The sequence below is a fragment of the Cervus canadensis genome, chromosome X (genome assembly GCF_019320065.1).
Source record: "Cervus canadensis isolate Bull #8, Minnesota chromosome X, ASM1932006v1, whole genome shotgun sequence".
NCBI lineage: Eukaryota > Metazoa > Chordata > Mammalia > Artiodactyla > Cervidae > Cervus > Cervus canadensis.
The window spans coordinates 126,330,527-126,337,778 of NC_057419.1; the positions used below are offsets into that span (position 1 = coordinate 126,330,527).

The 7,252-nt window shown below is 39.2% G+C and overlaps 1 pseudogene; it reads left to right on the forward strand.

The window, feature by feature from the left end:
* Positions 1-1,050: 1,050 nt before the first annotated feature.
* On the forward strand, positions 1,051-1,164 carry LOC122436220 (annotated as a pseudogene).
* The last annotated feature ends 6,088 nt before the right edge of the window (positions 1,165-7,252 follow it).

Sequence of the window (7,252 nt, forward strand, 5' to 3'; positions counted from 1 at the left end):
CGGGAATTCCCAAGGGTACTCTAGGGGGAAAGAATGTTCAAAACGACGAGTGGCCTCTTAAGAAGTAAATGGGGCTATCAGGAAAATCATGTGTTGCGGGGTTCAGTGTTATGCTAGCAGGGTTTCACGTTTCTGTTCTTCTGCTCTATTTCAATGGAGAAAGAGGAACTACTGAAGCCTGAAACACCCATGAGGAGCTTTCCTAGTTGCTTTGGGATGGTGTGACCAGTTATTATTTACAACTCCTCTCTGCTTTTTAACTTCTTAACTATAGTTCCTTAATCAAATCGCAAATAGTAATTAGTTTAAAACCTCCTTGAAAGTGTTTTGTTGATGATTAAGTCTTAGAAGTCAGATGGCAAAGTTGCAGAGTAGGCTGAGCAGAGAGAAAACATGAGCTTATTGAATTATTAACTTTGAATGCCTCTGAAATGTATTTATTTTGTTACTGAGCTATGTGCTGGACCTATGGAGAGTTTAGAATATAAGCTCTCTATGTCTATATATTCTATGTATTCTTTAATATTCCCAATTGGTAATGGTAGTCAAAGCACTTTTGGATACCGTTGGCTCAGAACAAGCACTGATATATGGCAAATAGCTCAACCAAAGGTTTATTTCATAAGAATTCAGAAGACAAAACTCCTAGAGGAGAACATAGGCAAAAAACTCTCCGACATAAATCACAGCAAGATCCTCTATGACCCACCTACCAGAATATTAGAAATAAGAGCAAAAATAAACAAATGGGACCTAATTAAACTTAAAAGCTTTTGCACAACAAAGGAAACTATAAGCAAGGTGAAAAGACAGCCTTCAGAATTGGAGAAAATAATAGCAAACGAAGCAACAGACAAAGAATTAATCTCAAAAATATACAAGCAACTCCTGCAGCTCAATTCCAGAAAACATAAATGACCCAATCAAAAAATGGGCCAAAGAACTAAACAGACATTTCTCCAAAGAAGACATACAGATGACTAACAAACACGTGAAAAGATGCTCAACATCACTCATTATCAGAGAAATGCCAATCAAAACCACAATGAGGTGTTGTATGAAAGGAGAGAAGGTTAGCACTCCCCTTGACAAGGATGGAAGAGGCTCTCGGGCCTGACAACACGCATACGGTAAAAAAAAAAAAAAAAAAAACCACAATGAGGTACCATTACACGACAGTCAGAATGGCTGCTATCCAAAAGTCTACAAGCAATAAATGCTGGAGAGGGTGTGGAGAAAAGGGAACCCTCTTACACTCTTGGTGGAAATGCAAAGTAGCACAGCCAGTATGGAGAACATTGTGGAGATTCCTTAAAAAACTGGAAATAGAACTGCCATATGACCCAGTGATCCCACTGCTGGGCATACACACCGAGGAAACCAGATCTGAAAGAGACGCATGTACCCCAATGTTGATCACAGCACTGTTTACAATAGCCAGGACATGGAAGCAACCTAGATGCCCATCAGCAGATGAATGGATAAGAAAACTGTGTTACATATACACAATGGACTATTACTCAGCCATTAAAAAGAATACACTTGAATCACTTCTAATGAGGTGGATGAAACTGGAGCCCATTATACAGAGTGAAGTAAGCCAGAAAGATAAACACCAATACAGTATACTAACCCATATATATGGAATTTAGAAAGATGGTAACAATAACCCTATATGCAAGACAGAAAAAGAGACACAGATGTATAGAACAGACTTTTGGACTCTGTGGAAGAAGGTGAGGGTGGGATGATCTGAGAGAATAACATCGAAACATGTATATTATCAAGTGTGAAACAGATCGCCAGTCCAGGTTGGATGCATGAGACAAGTGCTCGGGGCTGGTGCACTGGGATCACCCAGAGGGATGGGATGGGGAGGGAGGTGGGAGGGGGGTTCAGGATGGGGAACACATGTAAATCCATGGCTGATTCATGTCAATGTATGGCAAAAACCACTACAACATTGTAAAGTAATTAGCCTCCAATTAAGAAAAATAAATGAAAAAAAAATTCAGAAGACTATAGGACTGTGAATTTAGTAGACATTTTGAAGAGCAAGACTGTTAATGCAAAAACCCCACAGATCTCATCATGATTAGAAGCAAACATTTAATACCTTATTGATTGAGTCATTGTTAAGAAGCTAGTCAAAGGAAGGATTGGTGGTGGCTCCCATTAAGTTGCAAAGGTTAATCAGAAAACCTAAATATTTACTCAGTCATTCAGCAAGTATTTATTGAACACTAAAGGCAATGCAGATAAAACAGAAAACAAGGTTGGCATGATTTATTTGCCTTTGGGTAGCTGGTGTTTTGACGGGGGAGAGAAACAAAAAGGACAAGAAAAAATAGGAATAGGCTAATTTCAGAAGGTGATTGCTGCTAAAAAGTATACTGTAAAAGGGTGTTTTGATAGAAAGAGATTAGGGGCACCTGGTTTAGAGTTATATGAGATGAGGCCTCTGTTGAGGCTGTGACTCCTAACCTGAGACCTGAAAAATGAGAATGTGAGAGAGACAAAGAGCTTGAAGAAAAGCTTTTTAGTTAGTGATATGTTGAAATAGCTTGAAGTGGTGAGGAACTTGTAAGGTTCTAGAAATGGACAAAATGTCAGTGTGACACCACATTGCTCAGCATCACTTCATAGTTTATTAGGCAGTGAATTGCATGGGATTGGGGGAGGGGGTCAGTGGCAACTGTAATTTCAATGAATTTCATAAATGTATGTTGAATTTTGTCAAAAGCTTTTTCTGCATCTATTGAGATGATTTTTATTCAATTTGTTAATATGGTGTTTCACTTCAATGGCTTTATAGTATTGATATTCTCTTAGGGATCATGAGGACATGATTGTTATAGGCCCCCTCCCCACCCCCTCCCCTAATGGTACCCACAGCTCCTCGAGGGGATGCCTTTTACACTTAATGTGGGGCACACCATCTTCAGTGTCCCCTAAGAGATGTCATGCCTTAGTGTCTGGAGGGTTTCTGCATCTTGACACGTTTTAGCAAAGCAACATGGGCACTGTTGGGGTTGATCCTGATGGCTATACACACTCCAGGACCCTGCATTGAAACAGGAACTAAGGAGACTAAAGGATGTGAGTCAGGGGGCTGAGAACAGCCACTATCACCAAGGCTCAAGAAGATGACATTTTGGGAGGGCACATCCCTGCCCTGAGCTTATCCCTCCTCTCCATTACTACCACTGTCCTGGCCATCAGCTCCTCATTATATTTTACCTGGATTATTGTATAATAGCATTCCTTGAGGTGATCTCCCTGCCTTGAGTCTCTCCTTCCTCTGATCTGGTACATTCTCCATACTAGCAGCTTTGTTTTCTGATGATTTGTGTATAGTTCTTGTTTTCATTACTATAGTATAAGCTGCCAGAGGAGTTAGGATAATGTCTTAATTATCATTCTCCCCCAACAAGAACTGACTCTTCATTGATTTCATAAATGTATATCAGTAGAAATCCCTATCTAAACATTTTGTCCACCTGCTACTAAAGAACTACACAACTCACTAAAATAATTTACACCAATACTTGCAAGATCAAAACCTCTCTGCTAAAGACCAGAGTCTTGAGATGAGTTGGGATGAAATTCTGAATCTGTTACTGAACTCAGGTTTTGCCTGCACGCCACTTGAAAGACAAGTGTTGGTTGGAAGAGGAAGGGTTGTTTTTTTCAGGAGGCTGACAACCTGAGGAGAAGGCAGACTTGTGTTCCAGAACCAACTCCAAAGATTCTGCTCAACCAAGAAAGTTTTTAAAGGGAAAAGGGGGAAGCTAGTCTCAGTTAATCATTTGGGGAGGGGGTCAGAGTCTTTGTCATATTTCACTGTGTGCAGGCTTGCTGACCTCTTGTGATCCCTCTTTAGATGCTATCTTGTTCATGGAGTTTGCTTGTGGGGTTACTGAAGGGGAATCTAAGAAAAGAATCAACATTAGGCAAGGCATTGTGTGATGAAAAGATTTAAGAGGTACACTTGGGTTGGAGGTTAGTGCAGCATGGGGACACCAGGTGTAAAGGTTGAGTTAAAATATGTCTTGGTTAAGTCGGACTGTCTGTTAGCTTTCAGGGGCTGCTTACAAATTCATTGACAAGTTCTTGGGCCTGCAGAGCTAAAAATAACCCACTAGCACTTGAAGTCTATTGGCTTCAATCTAGATGGAAGAAAAGTATCTAAAAAGCATTAAACGTCTATAATAACACAAATAGCCAAATGTATTAGTGAAGAGCTAGGTTCTCTATCAAATTTTCTTTAGATATTGTTGTTTTTAAAACTTTATAATGAATGATATCAAACACATACAAAAGCAGAGATAATAGTATTAAGATCTCCTAGGTACCCATTACTCAGCTTCAACAATGATCAATTCATGGCTAATCTTGTATCATTAATACTTACCCCCTTATTATTTTGAATCAAAACTCAGACATCATGTCATTTCATCTGCAAATATTTCAGTATGATTTTCTAAAATGTAGGAATTTTTAAAAGAAATAGAACCAGTTAGTACACATGAGAAATTAACAGTATTTCCCTAATGTCATCAAATATTTAATAAGCATTCAAATGTCAAAATTGTATAATAATTGTTTCTTTGAATTCTGACACTAAGATCTATATATGATTATTTGTATCTTTTCTAAGTCTAACTTGTGAGTTATTCTTCCAATTCCTTTTTTTGTTCTTGAAACTTATCTGTTGAAGGAGCTGATTAGCTTATTCTTTGGAGTTTCCCACATTCTCTGTTTTACTGATTTCATCTTCATGTCCCTCAGCTATCTGTGTTTTTTGTAAGTTGACAGGTATAGCAAGAATCTTAACCAGATTCAAGTGGTGGTTTGTTTGTTTTTTTTTTTTTTGGATCAAGAATGTTTTATAACTTAAAAAATTTTATTTTTTTTTAATTGGAGGATTATTACTTTACAAATTTGTGGTGGTTTTTAAGAAGGGAGGATGGTGTTGAGGTTTTTGAGAGGCGGTGTTTCAGTTCAACTTAAGAAAAATTTGAAGGGTATAGAAGAGAAAAGATTCACTCTTCTTCTTTCTTAGAAGAGCGAATTGGGGAAACATATCATAGTTCACTACCACTAAAGGGCAAGGTTGAGAAAGTGACTTGAGAGTTCTGGGGTTGGCGGGAGGGCTCAGGAACAGTCAAGCAAAGGTGAGGCTGGAAAGTTAGGCTGGGGACAGGTTGTACTTTTCAGCAATGGTATACTGTTTTATCATTATATTGAAAGCAATGGAGAGTTGTTGGGGATTTTAGGTAAGAAAATGGCATGATCAAATTTGTGTCCTAGAAATGTCACTTGTGCTAAAAGCAAAGAGTGAATTAGTAAGACCACATGGTTGGAGGCCCAGAGATCGCTTTAGGAGGCTTTTGAAAGTCTAAATGAGAAATGCTGAGAATTGGGAATGGAAAACAGGAGTAGACTTTAGATAGATTCAGGAGGTAAGATGTGAGAAGTATTTGTTGAGAAATTGAGTGACACAGCCTAGGGTGTTATGAGAGAGGAGAGTCAGCTGATTCCCATGTTTCTATCTTAGGTAAATAGGCTGGAAGGGATACCATTCATTTGGGTTAGCAATATCTTAGGAGGGATAGATTTGAAAGAAAGAAGGGAAAATGAAGAGTACAGGTATTTTTAAAAAATTATTTATTTTTGACTGTACTGGGTCTTTGTTGCTGTGTGGGCTTTCTGTAGTTGCAGTGCACAGGCTCTAGGGTGTGCAGGCTTCAGTAGTTGCGGCACCTGAGCTCATTAGTTGCGGTTCCCGGGCTCCAGAGCACAGGCTGAATAGTTGTGGCACATGAGCCCAGCTGCTTTGCGGCATGTGGGATCTTCCTGGATCAGGGATCAAACCCACGTCTCCTGCATTGGCAGACAGACTCTCCACTGCTGAGCCACCAGAGAACCTCCTGGATACAGGTTTGAATGTGTTAAGAATCACCCAAGAAACATCCTAGTGGAGATGTCTAGAGCTGAGGAAAGCAGTCTGGGATGGAGATAAAGGGCTTTTTTTTTTTTTCTTTTTCCTAAACTTTTATATCAAAGTATAATAAACATACAAAAGAGTACACAGATTATATGTGTACAGCTTGATGAGCTTTCACTGTAAACACACCTAGGTAATCATCACCAAATTTAAGACATAAAACATTACCAGAGCACCAGAGCCTCCCTCATACCCTCGTCCAGTTATTATCCACCTTCAAATTTAAGCATTATTTGCACTTCCATGATTTTAGATTACATTTGCAAGCTTTTGAACTTTATATAAATAGAACCATAGAATATGTATTTTTGTGTGTGTCCATCTCCTTTATTTTTTTTCCCATATCTTCCCTTTTTCAATCAATTATTTTTTAAAATTGAAGTATAGTTGATTTACAATGTTGTGTTAGTTTCAGGTGTATGGCAGAGTGATTTAGTTATATACATACTTCCCATGGAAGGGGCTTCCCTGGTGGCTCAGTGGTAAAGAACTCGCTTGCCAACATATACTTCCCAGGTGGTCTGTGTAGTGGTAAAGAACCTGCTTGCCAATGGAGGAAGCATAAGGGACATTGGTTCGAACCCTGAGTCCAGAAGATCCCCTGGAGGAGGGCATGGCAACCCACTCCAGTATTCTTGCCTGGAGAATCCCATGGACAGAGGAGCCTGTCAGGCTACAGCTCATAGTGTCCAACAGAGTTGGACACAGCTGAAGTGACTTAGCACATACATATATATGTGTGTATGTGTATGTGTGTGTGTGTTTTCTTTTTCAGGTTCTTTTTCTGTATGGGTTATTACAAAATATTAAGTACAGTTCCCTGTGCTATACACTAAGTAGTCCTTCTTCATGTTTTATATATTTTTTTTAATTTATGTCTTTATTTTTTTTTTTTTTAGTTGGAGGCTAATTACTTCACAACATTTCAGTGGGTTTTGTCATACATTGATATGAAGCCATAGAGTTACACGTATTCCCCATCCCGATACCCCCTCCCACCTCCCTCTCCACCCGATTCCTCTGGGTCTTCCCAGTGCACCAGGCCCGAGCACTTGTCTCATGCATCCCACCTGGGCTGGTGATCTGTTTCACCATAGACAATATACATGCTGTTCTTTTGAAATGTCCCACCCTTGCCTTCTCCCACAGAGTTCAAAAGTCTGTTCTGTACTTCTGTGTCTCTTTTTCTGTTTTGCATATAGGGTTATCATTACCATCTTTCTAAATTCCATATATATGTGT